The sequence below is a fragment of the Mesoplodon bidens genome (assembly GCF_964165515.1).
Source record: "Mesoplodon bidens genome assembly, chromosome: 16".
NCBI classification, from domain to species: Eukaryota; Metazoa; Chordata; class Mammalia; order Artiodactyla; family Ziphiidae; genus Mesoplodon; species Mesoplodon bidens.
The window spans coordinates 33,667,519-33,686,121 of record NC_138173.1 but is presented as its reverse complement, the minus strand read 5'-3'; positions in this window follow the sequence as shown (position 1 = coordinate 33,686,121).

Sequence of the window (18,603 nt, the reverse complement as noted above, 5' to 3'; positions counted from 1 at the left end):
TAGGCAGGCAACAAAAGAAAAAGGAAAAGATGTACAAAAACAAACCTAAAACAATTAAGAAAATGGTAATAGGAACATACATATTGATAGCTATCTTAAATGTAAATGGATTAAATGCTCCAACAAAAAGACATAGACTGGCTGAAAATACAAAAACAAGACCCATATATAGGCTGTCTACAAGAGAACAGCTTCAGACTTAGGGACACATATACACTGAAAGTGAGGGGATGGAGAAAGATATTCAATGCAAATGGAAATAAAAAAAAAAGCTGGAGTAGCAATTTTCATATCAAACAAATAGACTTTAAAATTAAGACTATTAGAAGAGACAAAGAAGGACACTACATAATGATCAAAGGATCAATCCAAGAAGAAGATATAACAATTGTAAATATTTATGCAGCCAACATAGGAGCACCTCAATACATGAGGCATAGGCTAACAGCCATAAAATGGAAAATCTACAGTAACAGAATCATAGTAGGGGACTTTAACACTTCACTCTCACCAATGGACAGATCATCCAAAATGAAAATTAATAAGGAAACGCAGGCTTAAAATGATACACTAAACAAGATGGACTTAATTCATATTTATAGAACATTCCATCCAAAATCAACAGAATACACTTTCTTCTCAAGTGCTCATGGAACATTCTCCAGGAAAAATCGTATCTTGGGTCACAAATCAAGCCTTGGTAAATTTAAGAAAACTGAAGTCATAACAAGTATCTTTTCTGATCACAATGTGATGAGACTAGATCACAATTACAGGAAAAAATCTGTAAAAAATACAAATATGTGGAGGCTAAACAATACACTACTTAATAACCAAGTGATCACTGGAGAAATCAAAGAGGAAATCAAAAAATGCCCAGAAACAAATGACAATGAAAACAGGATGACCCAAATCCTATTGGATGCAGCAAAAGCAGTTCTAAGAGGGAATTTTATAGCTATACAATCCTACCTCAAGAAAGAAGACCTCAAATAAACAATGAACCTTACACCTAAAGCAATTAGAGAAAGAAGAACAAAAAAACTCAAAGTTAGCAGAAGGAAAGATATCATAGAGATCAGATCAGAAATACATGAAAAAGAAATGAAGGAAACAATAGCAAAGATCAGTAAAACAAAAAGCTGGTTCTTTGAGACAATAAACAAAATTGATAAACCATTAGCCAGACTCATCAAGATAAATAGGGAGAAGACTCAAATCAATAGAATTAGAAATGAAAAAGGAGAGGTAACAACTGACACTGAAGAAATAGAAAGGATCATGAGAGATTATTACAAGCAACTATATGCCAATAAAATGGACAACCTGGTAGAAACGGACAAATTCTTAGAAAAGCACAACCTTCCAAGACTGAAGCAGGAGGAAATAGAAAATATAATCCTACCAATCACAAGCACTGAAGTTGAGACTGTGATGAAAAATCTTCCAACAAACGAAAGTCCAGGACCAGATGGCTTCACAGGTGATTTCTATCAAGCATTTAGAGAAGAGCTAACACCTATCCTTCTCAAACTCTTCCAAAATATAGAAGAAGTCGGAACACTTGCAAACTCATTCTACAAGGCCACCATCACCCTGATACCAAAATTAGACAAAGGTGTCACAAAGAAAGAAAACTACAGGCCAATATCACTGATGAACATAGATGCAAAAATCCTCAACAAAATACTAGCAAACAGAATCCAACAGGACATTAAAAGGATCATACACCATGATCAAGTGCGGTTTATCCCAGGAATGCAAGGATTCATCAATATATGCAAATCAATCAATGTGATACACCATATTAACAAACTGAAAAATAAAAACCACATGATCATCTCAATAGATGCAGAAAAACCTTTTGACAAAATTCAACACCGATTTATGATAAAAACCCTCCAGAGAACAGGCATAGAGGGAACTTACCTCAACATAATAAAGGCCATATATGACAAACCCACAGCCAACATAGTTCTCAGTGGTGAAAAACTGAAACCATTTCCACTAAGATCAGGAACAAGACAAGGTTGCTCACTGTCACCACTATGATTAAACATTGTTTTGGAAGTTTTAGCCACAGCAATTGGATAAGAAAAAGAAATAAAAGGAATCCAAATTTGAAAAGGAGTAAAGCTGTCACTGTTTCCAGATGACATGATACTATACATAGAGTATCCTAAAGATACTACCAGAAAACTACTAGAGCTATTCAATGAATTTGGTAAAGTAGGAGGATACAAAATTAATGCACAAAAATCTATTATATTCCTATACACTAATGATGAAAAATCTGAAAGTGAAATTAAGGAAACACTCCCATTTACTATTGCAACAAAATAATAAAGTACCTAGGAATAAACCTACCTAGGGAGACAAAAGACCTGTATGCAGAAAACTATAAGACACTGATGAAAGAAATTAAAAATGATACAAACAGATGGAGAGATATACCATGTTCTTGGATTGGAAGAATCAACATTGTGAAAATGACTCTACTACCCAAAGCAATCTACAGATTTAATGCAATCCTTATTAATCTACCACTGCCATTTTTCACAGAACTAGAAAAAAATTTTCACAATTTGTATGGAAACATAAAAGACCCTGAATAGTTAAAGCAATATTGAGAAATAAATACGGAGCTGGAGGAATCAGGCTCCTTGACTTTAGACTATACTACAAAGCTACAGTAATCAAGACAGTATGGCACTGGCACTAAAACAGAAATATAGATCAATGGAACAGTGTAGAAAGCCCCAAGATAAACCCACAAACATTAGTCACCTTATTTTTGATAAGAGAGGCAAGAATACAAAATGTTGAAAAGACAGGCTTTTCTTTTGGTTTTGGGAAAACTGGACAACTACACATAAAAGAATGAAAGTAGAACAGTCCCTAACACCATACACAAAAATAAATTCAAAATGGATTAAAGACCTAAATGTAAGGCCAAACACTATAAAACTCTTAGAGGAAAACATAGGCAGTATGCTCTATGACATAAATCACAGCAAGATCCTTTTTGACCCACCTCCTAGAGAAATGGAAATAAAAACAAAAATAAACAAAAGGGACATAATGAAACTTAAAAGCTTTTACACAGCAAAGGAAACCATAAACAAGATGAAAAGACAACCCTCAGAATTGGAGAAAATATTTGCAAATGAAGCAACTGACAAAGGATTAATCTCCAAAATTTAAGAGCAGTTCATGTAGCTCAATATCAAAAAAAAAAAAAAAAACCCAATCCAAAAATGGGCAGAAGACCTAAATAGACACATCTCTGAAGAAGGTATACAGATTGCCAACAAACATATGAAAGAATGCTCAACATCATTAATCATTAGAGAAATGCAAGTCAAAACTACAATGAGATATTATCTCACACCAGTCAGAATAGCCATCATCAAAAAAATCTACAAACAATAAATGCTGAAGAGGGTGTGGAGAACAAGGAACCCTCTTGCACAGTTGGTGGGAATGTAAATTGATACAGTCATTATGGAGAACAGTATGGAGGTTCCTTAAAAAACTACAAATAGAACTACCATATGACCCAGCAATCTAACTTCTGGGCATATACCCTGAGAAAACCATAATTCAAAAGGAGTCCTGTATCACAATGTTCATTGCAGCTGTATTTACAATAGCCAGGACATGGAAGCAACCTAAGTGCCCATCGACAGATGATGGATAAAGAAGATGTGGCACATATATACAATGGAATAGTACTCAGTCATAAAAGGAAATGAAATTAAGTTATTTGTAGTGAGATAGATGGACCTAGAGTCTGTCATTCAGAGTGAAGTCAGAAAGCGAAATAAAAATACCATATGCTAATACATATATATGGAATCCAAAAAAAAAAAGTTCTGAAGAACATAGGGGCTGGACAGGAATAAAGATGCAGCCATTGAGAATGAACTTGAGGACATGGGGAGGGGGAAGGTTAAGCTGCGACTAAGTGAGAGTGTGGCATGGACTTATATATACTATATACTACCAAATATAAAATAGATAGCTAATGGGAAGCAGCCACATAGCACAGGGGGATCAGTTCCGTGCTTTTTGACCACCTAGAGGGGTGGGATAGGGAGGGTGGGAGGGAGACACAAGAGGGAGGGGATATGGGGATGTATGTATATGTATAGCTGATTCACTTCATTATAAAGCAGAATCTAACATGGCATTGTAAAGCAATTATACTCCAATAAAGGTGTTAAAAAAAAAGAATAAGTAAGGTGATCATGTAAGAAAAACATAGTTTTTTTTTTCTTTTTGATCTGTATACTGGCTAATTTAAGTGATTTACTTTGTTTGTGATTTCCTCTTTCCTATATCTTCTTGCTTCTTTTCTATTTAGAGATGACCTTTCAATATTTCTTGTAGGGTAAGTTTAGTAATGCTGTATTCTTTTAGTTCTTGCTTGCCTGAGAAATTCTTTATTTCTCCTCCTATTCTAAATGATAATGTTACTGGGTAGAGTATTCTAGGTTGCAGATTTTTCTCTTTTAAGACTTTGAATATATTTTGCCACTCCGTTCTGGCCTGTAGTTTTTCTGTAGAGAAATCATCTGATAGTATTATGGGGGTTCCTTTTAATTACCTCTGTTTTTTTCTTGCTGCTTCAGAATCCTCTCTTTATCTTTAACTTTTGCCATTTTTATTAGAAGATGTGTTAGTGTAGGTCTGTTTGGGTTCATCTTGTTTGGCAGACTCTGTGCTTCCTACATCTGGATATCTGTTTCCTTCTTTAGGTTTGGGAAGTTTTCAGCCATAATTTCTTCAAATACATTTTCAATCCCCTTTTCCCTTTCTTCTCCTTCTGGAATCCCTATTATGTGCAGATTGGCCTGCTATATTTTATCCCATATGTCTCTTATATTGTTGTCTTTTTGTTTTTTTCATTTGGCTTTCTGTCTGCTGTTCCAATTGTGTGGTTTCCATTATTCTATCTTCCAGGTCACTTATTTTTTCTTCTGCATTATTCATTTTGCTCTTCATTGCCTTGAGTTCAGCTTTCATCTCAACAAATGACTTTTCTAATTTTTCTTGGCTCCTCCTTATAGTTTCTAGTTACATTTTTACAGTAACCTGCATTTCTGTAAATAGCCTTTCTTAATTCCTTCAGTATTTTCATTACCTCCTTTTTGAACTTGCTGTCTCTTAGACTGAAGAGTTCTGTTTCCTTGTTATTTCCTTCAGGGGAATTCTTTTTGTCTTTTAACTGAGAGTGGTTCCTCTCCCTCTTCATTTTACTTATATTTCTCTTTGTGAGTTTAGGAGAAACAAATATTTACTGTAGTCTTAGAGGGCTATTTATATGTGGGAGCATCCCTGCATAGCTTGTGTGGCTTTTAATTTCTTTTTTTCTTTTTGGTGTGAGGGCTGTTTTTGGTTTGGATGCTTGCTGTCCCTTTCCTCAGTGTGTGCTGGCTGTTATCCCCTTGATAGGGGGTGTGCAGGTGCACAGCACTTGCCCATGCTCCCAGCTAGGTGGAAGCAGCTGCTGGCTTCCATTGCAGGTCTCTCAGCAGAGGCGGCTGGCTGCACGTATTCCTGGCAGCAGTGGCGAGTCATGCATGCCCCCAGGGAGATTGGGGCAATGGTTGGCCGTGGGTCGCTGGTTCCTTGGTGGAGCCGGCTGGCTGCATGTACTCCTAGGGAGGCAGGGACAGAGGTTGTCACCAGGTCATGGGACCCTTGGCGCTGGTGGGCAGTGCACGCTCCCAGGAATGTGGGGGCAGTGACCTGCACCCACTCACAGGACCCTTGGCAGCAGCAGTGGTCTGCACATGCCTCTGGAGTCCAAGATGGCAGCTGTGGCTTGCATCTGCCCCCATAGCTCGTGTAGGTGGTGTCCTGACACCTGAGAGTGTGCAGAGAAAGAAGCTCCTATGGCAGCCTGTCCCTCACCTTGCACACACCCCCAACAATGGTGCATTGCCTCTGGTGGGCTCAGGCTTCTTCCCGGACTCCTTTGGTTGTGGCACACCATTCCTTAGACCCCTCAGGCTGTCTTTGTGCTGCCAACCCCTGTCCTCTCCCCAGGGTCTGACCTCTGAAGCCTGAGCCTCAGCACTCAGCCCCTGCCAGCCCCAGTGGATGAGTATCTCAGGCTGGGTAGTGCTGACTGGCACTGATCGTCTGTGCAGGTCTCTCTCTCTCTGCTTTGCCCTCCACAAACCTGTTGCTACACTCTCCTCTGAAGCTCCAAAGCTCCCCCCTCTGTCCTGGCTGATCTCCCCACCAGTGATGGGACTGCCCCACATGTGGAAACCTTTCCTCTTTCACAGCTCCCTCCCAGGGATACAGGTCCCATCCAGATTCCTTCCTCTCCTCTCTTTTTTTTTTTCTTTGTCCTACCCAGTTACGTGGAGATTTTCTTGACCTTTTGGAAGTCTGAGGTCTTCTGCGAGTGTTCAGTAGATGTTCTGTGAGAGTCTTTCCACATGTAGATATATTTTTGATGTATCTGTGGGGAGAAGTGAGCTCCATGTCCTACTCCTCCACCATCTTGATCCACTTGCAAGTCCTTTTATTCTATATGTTATAATATTGTTTCATTTCAATCAATCATTAAGTGGTAATATTTCCTAAGAATAAAGCTTTTAAATTCTTTTCTTTCTAGCATAATTCTCAAGTCATTAATTATTAACATTTAAGTAAATCAGTTGCTATTTTATTTTAAGGAATTCTTTTATAAAGTGAATTGCTTTAGGAATACAAAGAACTTTTTAAATAACAGTTTTTTATCAGATTTCCCAGATAGAATCATCACTATGTACAAATTGTATATCTGATTTTCTTAGATGGTCAAACTTGTTTCTTCAGCAACTCGGTGGGCGGTTTTCTCTTAACCAAGTAGCCTATAATTTTGACATGAAGTTTCCTTCCTTTCAGTTTCTTTTTAAAATGAATCAGTGTTGCTGATGTACATATATCATCTCCAAGGAGACTATGAACCTCTTGAAGGTTAGGATTGCGTCTCATTTTTATACACCCTGTACCTTTCAGAGGCTGACACATTTCTGGCAATCAGAAAATGTCTTATGAGCCAATTTTATATTAGTGCTGTATGCTCCTTTCAGTATTTCATAAGGAAATAAGAAATGATTCCTTTTATTTCTCCTGTCCAAATTCTTCTTCTTTGTTATCAAATTTTATTAGGTAGCTGTATTAGTATCCTAGTGCTATCATAACAACTTACTACAAACTGAGTGGCTTAAAAACAATAGAAATTTGTTCTCTCAGTTTTGGAGACCAGAAACCTGAACTTGAGATGTAGGCTGGGCCACGCTCTCTCTGAAAGCTCTAGGGGAGAATCCTTCCTTGCCTCTTCCAGCTTTTGGAGGCTCTAGGAGTTCCTTGGCTTGCAGATGCACCACTTAAATCTCTGCCTCTGTCTTCACACGACCTCCCTCTCCTTTCTCTCTGTATTTTCCTCTTCTGTTTCTTATAAATGCATGTGTTATTTGACTTAGGGTTCAACCAGTCAATCCAGAATGATCTCATTTTGAAATTCTCAATTACATCTTCAAAGACCCTTTTTTCCAAATCAGCTGACATTTACAAGATCTAGGTAGATTTATATTTGGGGGGCCTCTATTCAACTGACTATAGTACCTAATTGTACAGAATTCTTCCTATTGAATATTTTAACAAATATCATATAGAATAGGCATAAATATTTGTACTATTTGGTATAAATGTTGACATTAAAAAAAGACCCATGAGTGGTGGGGGCGTGGGATGAATTGGGAGATTGGGATTGACATATATACATTAATATGTATAAAATAGACAACTAATAAGAACCTGCTGTATAGCACAGGGAACTCTATTTCACTTTGCTGTACAGTAGAAACTAACAACATTGTAAAACTATACCCCAATTTAAAAAAATGATTAAAAAAATAAATGAAAATAAAAAGAGACCAAAAAATCACAGTGGCCTAAATAGGTAGAAGTTTATTTCTCTCTCATCTTATAGTCTGGCCAGGCTAGGTTAGTAGAAAGGCTCTGCTCCATTAAGTTATTAAGGGTCCCTGGCAACACTGGTCTCTGCCACATCAGCATCTCAGCCCAAGAAGGGGAAAGAAAGTGGAGACCAAATCATTTCCATTTAAGCAAGTGAGGTTGGAGTTGCTCACATCACTTTTACTTTGCCATTCCATTGGTGAGAACTTATTCACATGGCTACCCCTACTTGCAAGTGAGACTGGGCAATAGTTTCTCTAGCTGGTGGCCATGTATCCAGCTGTAAATTTACTACTATGGAAAATGGAAAAATGGTGTGGAGGATAACTAACAGCATGTGACAACTTTTAAAAACTTTAATTCCCCTAATTATATATATTCAATAGATCATTGGTGGAATCAACACAACTTATGCATCTAAATACAGATTTTGTCATCTTCATTCATAGCGGGGAAAATAAATATTAACTTTCCTGATTTTCTAAAATTCCTAATTGTGTGACATTAATTATCTTAAAGGAAGAAATTATTTTTCTACAGTTCAGAAGTCATTGTTAGACACTGTTATGATTAACCATTGTTATTTTCTTATAACTCTTTAAAATTCTATTATAAAATATCTGGTTTCCATGAGGAAGTGTTTATCTTGACTTCTTGCCCTCTACCCCTTTACTCCTCCACATGGTGGTGGAATGAATTACCTGGGAGGAGGGTAAGAACTTAGGTTAATGTGTCTGTCCTCCAGATTCAAACTTTTCCTCTACTGGGTTGTCCAAAGGACTAGACTGGCAGCAGGTTGTTATACTTGGCTCTCACTCTAAGATACATTCTTCATCAACGTTTTGAACTTCGTTTTCCAGACTCATGTCTCTCTCAATTAGTTCAGAATTTATATGGTGAGAAGAAGGAGTAATTTATTAACCCCCTCTAATTCCAATAGTAACTAAATGCATTATGAAGATTTTGTTTCCCACAGGAATTATGAGCATAAGAGAGTGAATCAGAAAAGTCCCTGGAAGGCTGCAGCAAAGACTGTATTTAATGTTTAAAAACAGAGTAGTATTTTCTGTCTAAGGGAGGGATCTGTTTCCAGTTTAGACCCAATCTGAAAGTTACTCTTCTAGTCAAAAGGAGAAAAGTATACCACGTACCTTACCCCCACTCTACTCCATTCTCTCCTTCCAACCTACCCCAACCTATCACTACCAAGGGGCAGAACACAGAGGCTGCAGCCCAATGCAAGAAGCACAGAGGGTTAATGGGCTGCAAAAACAAAGAGAAGTTAATGGCTTGTAAGTATTTAGCAATGAGGATTGAAGAAAGCAACCTCCTTAGAAATGCTATTGGCAGAGATTATACTGATGGAAAATTTTTTTAATTGCAAAAAGATAAAAAATGGTTTATACAAGGAGCTGACCATTTCAACAGCCCTGCAAGAGAAAAGAACAGCACGAACAGAAGAGGATCAGCAGAGCCTTAAGAACAACAACATTCAGAGAAAAAGAAAGCAGATCAGTGACCGTTCCTTTGTTACACTTGGCTAAGGGATCAGTTGCTAGAAGGAGAAACTAGAAGTTAAAATCAAAACTTCACTGCACGTTAACAATGGGTTTAACAGAATTAGAATCAAGCTAGTCACATATACTTCTCTTTACATTTTGTGGTTTCAGCCTGTCTCAATTTATCCTTCATGTTACACCTATAAATTCCTATGTATTGAGGGAACCTCCTACAGTTAACAGTAAACTAAGGTCTTTCCAGACCACAACTGATACTTGCAGTCAAGGTTCTGATACTCAGAGTAGGCACACTGGATAAACAGCACCCCTAGAAGGATGCTTCCTTAGGAAGGCTTGATCTTACCTGAGTGGGCTTCATGTCATACATTTTTAAGGTGTGACTGCTGAATGACCATGGCCAAGCCATCTCACTTCCTTTAGATGTAAAGGTCTAACCTGTGACACTGGCAAGAAAATGATCTGAAACTCTGAATGAATTGTTGGACCCCATTTTTAAGATTTTGGTAGGATAAGATTCTTTGAATACCTAAGTATTATAATGTTTCATTTACATTATGGAACATAATTTTAACATTCTGAGATTTCTTCCCTTTCCTTCATTCCCCATATTAAATCATTCCAAGCAATCCTGATCACACCTCAAGCCATTCTATTTCATCTTTCCAAAAATATGTTGAGGCCCATATACTCTGTCTCTTAGACATGTGAAATAATCTACTAATCCTTCCCTGATTCTCCTCATAACTTCCAATAAACTTTCTAAATTCAAATCTGACTCCTTTCTCAGCTATAAAAATTCCAGATATTCTCAATTGACTATAGAATAAAATCCAAACTCTAGAAAAGTGGTTCTTAAGGTGTGTCCCAAGACCAGCCTCATCAACATCACTAGGGAATTTGTAAAAAATGCAAATTCTTGATCTCCCTCACCCCAAACCTTCAGAATCAAAATCTCTGGGGGACCCAGTAAACTGTGCTTTTAAAAGAACTCTAGGGGAACTGATGCATGCACAAGTTTGAAAGCTACTACTAGAGAATGGTGACATCTGCCTTGCTTCCTCCAGACTCACAAGTGTGCTCTGTGCATCTGTCCTCAAATCTCACCACTTCCCAAGCATATCGTACTTTTTCACACTTCTGTGCTTTGGTACTGCCTGTGTCCAAAATGCTATTCCACTCTTCCACTGTGTGGTCAACTCTTACAAGGCACATAAAATCCTTTTGGAATGAGCAGGATATAAATTAGTGTATACTCATCCTTTAACACAAAGCTCAAATAATCATCTTTGCTGCAAAAATTTCACTCCCAGACTTAGTCATTCCTTCCTCTGTGCTGTCATTGTGTGTAACATGCTGTGTGACAGTTGTTTATGGTTGTAGCACTGGAAGAGGAATCCTTGACGCCCAGTCTCACCCTCAAGGTGCCCTTTAAAATACTGGGATTATAGATTTTCCCAAGTAAATTATCGAGTAAGATCTTACTGGGTGGTTTAGCAGGCAAGTCTGTCTGCGTCTCCTGTGTTTGTTTGTTTTTTTAACTCCTTTATTTTAACTGAAGATGAATCCTCTTCTTTCTGGGGAGATTCCCTTCTTCATCCTCTTCAACTGAGAGCACAGATTTGAGAGGGGATGACACGAAGAGATGAGGGGAAAAAGTATCAGCCAGATGGGTTATTTATGCTTGGAGATCAGCAGAGTATGCCTTTCCTCCCTAACTCACACCTAATAAATGAAACAAATACTCTCTATAAATAAAAATAGACTATAATTTTTTTAAAAAATACAAATTCAGTTTTTTTAAATGTTCTCTAATCATATATTGTCTTTCAATTTTGACTTGTGAGAAGAGTTGAAGGCCATGAGTACTTAATAAATGTTGGAGAAGATATACTTCCGTGCATGTGTGACTAAAAAATAAAGGATTCATTTTGTGGAATTAATCAATATCAGTCTCAATATCAGTATCTAACCATATTTTCTATACTGAGAAACAAGGCTCATTAGCACTAGGATATTCTAAATTTTCCTTTCTCTTTCTAACAAATTTGTTTTGTTTTGTTTTGTTTTTTTGTTTTTGCGGTACTCGGGCCTCTCACTGTTGTGGCCTCTCCCGTTGCGGAGCACAGGCTCCGGACGCGCAGGCTCAGCGGCCCTGGCGCACGGGCCCAGCCGCTCCACGGCATGTGGGATCTTCCCGGACTGGGGCACGAACCCGTGTCCCCTGCATCGGCAGGCGGACTCTCAACCACTGCGCCACCAGGGAAGCCCCCTAACAAAAATTTAAAGGTGATATTTTATACTCATTTTTCTCCCTGATATCCTATATGGTATTAATTAGTGTAGAGGCTAGACTGAGCAGTACCTTGTGTGTACATCAACTTACACAGTAACAGAATTATAACAACTGCAAGGTTTGACATTTTCATCCAGTATCATGAATAAACAACAGTTTTCTAATTGAACCCTGAGTTACTATTTTCCACAGAATTGAAACTACTTGAAATGGGAAATACAAATCTTTCTGACTATTCTGAACTGGAAGTTTTATCTGTAGAGTCAGCCTATTGCTTTTCATTTTCTTACTGTGAGTAGTAATTACTAAACAATTACTTAGCTGATATGAGTGCATTCTTCCCTTCTTTCCACTAATCCTTACCTGCCATCTCTGACAAGATCCACTTCTTTTGGGTCAAATATATAGTGAAGAGCAATGAAAGAGGAGAGGGGAGCTGGAGATCCTCCTCAGGAAGATGTGTACTTGGTAAAGGATGGACAGGCATGTAAGCGTAAGGATGGCAGATCCAGTCTGGATGAGATTGTTGCATTTCCCACCATAACTGTAATGCTGGACAGAAGGCATTGTAGAAGACTGATTATATTCACAATTTAGCTCAGGGAATTAAGGAAGCCTTTAATTGGAAGTATTCTAGTTAAATACAACCCAGGAACAGAAGTAATAGCACTCTTTGGAAATGACTACCCCATCAGTAATTATCTTCCTTGTCTCTGCCATCCCAAACCTTTGGCATCACTCTGATGCACCTATCACACATGATTTGTAGTGGAGTTATTTTTCTCTTCTCCACAATTAGACTCCCCAAAGGTAGGAAATGCCTTTAATTCATCTTTACATTCTCAATGGAGTCTATCAAAGTATGTACCTTCAATATGCTCTTGTTGAACAAATAAGTTAAATACACGTCATTCAGAAAGAACTAGTTGCTAACACTGAAATAGCAACTTCATACAGGGTCCAGATATACTCATTTAAATTATATATCTTAAGCAGGTCTGAAAAGAGAAGGTATTTGTCTTTTATACAGTGCTCCAAAAGGGTGTTCAAAGTATCCATCTTGCTAGCTAGAGAGCCTACTGAAGAACAGCCCTGTTCTCCTGTTACTACCATTTGATGCAATACTTACACTTACACTTCCTTTGGCTGCAGTAGTCATTGAAAGATGCCTGACGTGTGTTTATTTGACACAGAGTTTGTCATGAAGAATTCAAAGGCTTCTGGAACCCTATTATAAAATAAGCCAGATTCTAATTTTGATCCCAGAGCCCCAAAATCTCCCCCAAAACATACCAATCAAAGAGATAAATAGAAGCAAGAGAAAGGCAAAGACATCACAGGCCACCCAAGTCAGAAGAAAAAGAGATGCCTAATAGTGCATGAGAAATAATTTGCATGAATAATAACAAATCACAGCAAGCCAATTTTAACTGTTAGCTTCAATATTCACATATCAAATTGTATTTATCACTACTTAAATTTAAGTGAAGGTAACATTTTACAGTACATGGAAATCCATAATTGTAAAATAGATAATTCAGAGTTTGCAGAGTAATTTACCATTGAATTAGTTTTTAATAGCATCTTCCCATTTTGCATTTAAATATGATTACATAACAATGCTTGACTGAATTCCCTCTTCTACCCCATTCCCTGTTCTCACAGATACTAACAAAGAAAGGTATCTAAATGACAAGCACAGTGGAAAGTCTACAACAAGGAGGCTGGAAAAGTGTACCCATTGTATGACTGACACCTGAAGAGCTGAGAAGACAAATCAGTCCTTATTTGTGATCAGGGAAATTCATGGAACTCATGCCCTAGGCTACCAAAGGAGAAAGAAAAACTATCAGCATCTCCCCAAATACATTCAAATAAACCCTCAAATGACGGACTCCATTACAATTAGAAATAAGCACTAGCAACTCTGCATTCATTTCTATATCTCTTCTTTGAACTTCAAGCATTTTCTCCTCTGCATCTAATCCTTTCCCCAGATCTTAATCCCATTCCTTCTAATCTCCTTCAGAACCTGGCTTCATCACTTACTTTCCCCCTTCTGTTCCTTAACTGTTTTCTCACTCCAGCCTTCTTTATCTCAGTTTATAAACACACTGGAACATCTCACTTATAATATCCCCATCTTCCTCATCTTGCATTACCTTCTAGCTGTCATCCTTTCTTTCCTTCCTTTTTTTTTCAGGATGATCAGAAGAGCTATTTAAACTCACTCTTTTTTTTTCTCTCTAATTTTCTATTGTAAAATACTTATAAAATTTACTATTTTAATCACTTTAAAATTTTTATTAAAGTATAGTTGATTTACAATATTGTGTTAGTTTCAGGTGTACAGCAAAGTGATTCAGTTTATATATATATATATGTATATATCTACACATATATATTTTTTCAGATTATTTTCCATTATAGGTTATTACAAGATATTGAATATAGTTCTCAGTGCTGTACAGTATGTCCTTGTTGTTTATCTATTTTATATATATCAATAGTTGTGTATATATGGTAATCCCAAACTTCTAATTTATTCCTCCCCCTCTTTCTACTTCGGTAACCATAAGTTTGTTTTCAATATCTGTGAGTCTATTTCTGTTTTGTAAAGAAGTTCATTTGTATCTTTATTTTACATTTCACATATAAGTGATATCATATACTTGTCTTTCTCTGACTTACTTCACTAGGCATTATAATCTCTAGGTCCATCCATGTTGCTGCAGATGGCATTACTTCATTCTTTTTATGGCTAATATTCCATTTTATACACATACACACACACACACACACACATACACACACATACCACATCTTCTTTATCCATTCATCTGTTGATCTGTTGATGGATATCTAGGTTGCTTCCATGGCTTGGCTATTGTAAATAGTGCTTCTATGAACATTGGGGTGCATGTATCTTTTTGAATTAGAGTTTTCATCTTTTCTGGATATATGTCCAGGAGTGAATTTCCTTTTGATTGAAAGTACTTTACCTAAGGCCCTAGTGGTTACTTTTGAAATAGATACCTAAGGGGCACTTATTGGTCCTTCTCTCACCTTGAATCCTTTGCTACATTGGGCACTGCTGACTCTTCCTTCTTTCTTAACATTCTCTTTTCCTTAGATTTCTAGTATAACAGTTTCTCCTGATCTCCTCAAATTACATGAACTTACTTTGAATTTGAAACCTGATTCCATCACTTTCCCTGTATAGCCTTTGGTAAGTTATATGAACACAGGTGTTGTGTTGAACTCATCAGTCTCTGACCTGTCCACCTATGTCAGTCAGGGTCCCAGCAGCAACAGCAGCCATAGTAAAGAGTCTAATCAAGGGAGTTTTATAAGGGAAGGTGAAGCATCAGGAAACCATTACCAGAGCTGGGAAAGAGCTGGAAACTTAAAGGCCACTCAACAGGAACTTTGGACATGGAAGAATTCAGTTACTACCAAAAACACAGTGAAGCTGGGTTGGGAAGAGGAAGAATTCAGTTACTACCAAAAATACAGTGAAGCTGGGTTGGGAAGAGATAAATACCCTGACCACCTCTCACTCTACTATCATCCAATTTTCTTCTGGTGACTCTCATTGGTCAAACCTAATTGGAAACCCAGAGCACAATGAAGATTGGGTGATGCAAACTCTAGAAGTCAACCTCCTGAGATGCACAGCAAGGCAGGGAAGAGTAGAGAATGAAACTGGATAGAGGACTAGCGAAAAATAGCCAGTAGATGAGCACACTACCTACCATCTCCTTCATTCACTTAAAAAGTATTTTGTGGGGCTTCCCTGGTGGCGCAGTGGTTGAGAGTTCGCCTGCCGATACAAGGGACGCGGGTTCGTGCCCCGGTCCTGGAAGATCCCACATGCTGCGGAGCGGCTAGGCCCGTGAGCCATGGCCGCTGAGCCTGCGCGTCCGGAGCCTGTGCTCTGCAATGGGAGAGGCCACAACAGTGAGATGCTCACATACCGCAAAAAAAAAAAAAAAAAAAAGTATTTTGTGTGTCAGGGACTATTCTCAGGAATACAGGGGATCACAAGCCAGAAAAGATGCCCATTTTCATGGTGTTTTCATTCTCCTTGGGGAAGACAGATAGTAAAGCAATAATCATACAAGACAATTTCAAATGGTAGGTACAATGAAGGAAAGGATTATATGACTCTAACATAGATGGGGTGATGGCAAAAGAGCTTAAAGTGGATAATAAGAAGAAAGGAATAATAAGAAAGCTTTCTAAGAGGTAGGGGAAGAGTATTCAAACAAGGGAGATCATCGAAGGCAGAGTGCAAACGTCCTGAGGTTGAAACCAGTTTGGCTTATCCAAGGGAGAGACAGGAGGCCAGTGTAGCTGGGGGAAGGGTGGCAGGAGATGAGGTAGGAATGGTAGGTAAAGGCCAGATCATAAAGGGCTTGTAGGCTAGGCAAGGAGTTGGGTGTTTTTGCTAAAGCAACAGAAAGGTTTTAGGCAGAGGGTGGGAGGTCGGAACATTTGTAGGTTAAGACACATCTAATTAACATTTGTAAAATACAACTTTCACAGTTCTTTGAAAAATAAATTGTAGTGGGACAAAAATGGAAATGTCCCATTATAGTCTGACCAGAGCTCCCATGTTCAGGAGTGGTATTTTGCAAAGTGGTGGCACTGTTTGGATCAGGATGGGCACCTGATATAAGAATGGCCCAACCACAGGCTGGTTGGCAGCCCATGATGTAGCTTAGAGCTATGGGCTCTTGCAACTGAATTGTGCTCCTCTGAAATGTGTATTATAGGATAAGAAGAGGGTTAATTAGCTGTCAGTAGTGTGAGAACTGATCAAAGAGGTAGAGAAAAACAGAGATACAATGGGAAAGAAAAGAACAGCTTCTCTTTAGAGGTGCCTTGATTCCTAATAGCTACTAATATATCCATATAAATACTCCTGCTTCCAACCCTTTTAATTAAGGTGGCTTCTTGGTCTCTCTTTCTTGCATGCAAATAGTCTAATGAGCACACTGGTGTATCCAAGTTTTCGCTCTTCTTCTCATTCATTCAGTAAGAAGTGACAAAGATTTGCTCTGAAAACAAACAAACAAACCAAAACACCCTCAAATCTCAGTTGCTTTAAACAACCAAAGTTGACTTCTCATTCACTTTAAATACCATCATGAAGTGGATGGGACACTATGCTGCATCATCCTTCCAAGACCAAGATTTATAGAGCATATTCTCTGGAACATTGTTGACTGCCATGGCAAAGAGAAAGAGAGTTCAGGAAGGTCTTGCATCAGCAATTAAACGCTGTGCTCATGATGCATGGGCAGAATGTGTCACTCAGCTCACCCCAACCACAAGGAGGCTGGGAAATGCAATCTTACCATGTACCTGAAAGACAACAAGAAATATTTGACACACCCACCACCATTCACTCATCCATAACCATGGCTTTAACTGCTGTCTATATACCAATGTCAAAATTTCTAGGAGAGATGCCCCATTTTCCCTCTTTATCCATATTTTCAACCACCTACTAACATGCCACAACTGGATTGTATCATAGACATTTCAAGTCCCCTGTACCAAGACTGAACCCTTCATCTTTCTCACAAACTTTCTGTATTTTTTCTCTTGGTCAGTGGCTCCAATATCTATCCACTACCTCAAATAGAAAACCCAGGTGTTATCTTTGACTCTCTCTTCTAACACCCAATCAGTCGACAAGCCCATAGCTTCTAATGTATCCCAATTCTACTAACTCCATGACCATTACCTTACTTTAGTCCCTCCTGGATTCTTGCCCAAACAATTCTGTTAGCCTCCTGTCTGGTTTTCCTGCCTTCATACCCTCCCTTGTAAACTGAAATTTATTCATTCAACAAACATTTAAAGAGTGCTTACTGATTCTTAGATTAAATAAGTAATGGGCCCACCTTGAAGAAATTCAGTGTAAAGAGGGAAACATTGATGTAAACAAAAAATTTCAACACAGCGGACAAATGATAACTATGTAAAAAGAGGGGTGGGAACAGAGACACCAAACTGGGTGTGATGGTGATGGGAAGGTAGTGTTGGAAGCTTCTAGGGAGAAAGTAAAACTTTAGCTAAATAAGGGAGTTGCTCCTCCATGTGAACCACAGGAGTTAAAAAAGAGGTGAAGGAAGCAGCTTGTGCCTGACACCTTTGAGAGACTTTGACTCAGCCAAACCAACATGGATTGAGAGGAATGGCATGAAAGAGAAAGCAGGCACCCAATCAATAAAGACTCAAAGTGTCCTGGTGGCTACATGGCTGGTAAGTGGGTGGAAGATCATCCACTGAGGTTAGAAAAGAAAGAGCAAGTCTATGGGGTACAATACTTTTTAATTATGGATACCTTCCCATATTGATTCCAGGCACAGGGCCAAGCATCATTATTATTTTATTTAATCCTCACAACAGTTTTATGAGGTAAAATTGTACTATTGTCTTCATTTTGCAATTTAAAAACAAATACTGAGATTCAGGGATTAATGACCAGTTACATAGTTACCAAATCTGTTCTGCACCAGAGCCCAAGTTGGTATCTTTCTACCATGCTATGCTGAGTTTGAGGTGCCTACAGGAATTCCATCTGGATGTGTCCATAGGCAGGAGTGCAAGGGAGGGATAGGAAAAGAGACACAGACTTGGGGCTTATCAGCATATGGGGACACAGTGGGATCAAAACTATGGGCTCAGATGAGAGGGTTTAGCGAGCTCTAAATAGGGAGAAGGAAAAAAGAGGACCTGGGGAACACTAACCTTAGAGGGCAAAAAGAAGAAAGGAAACCAGCAAAAAAAAAG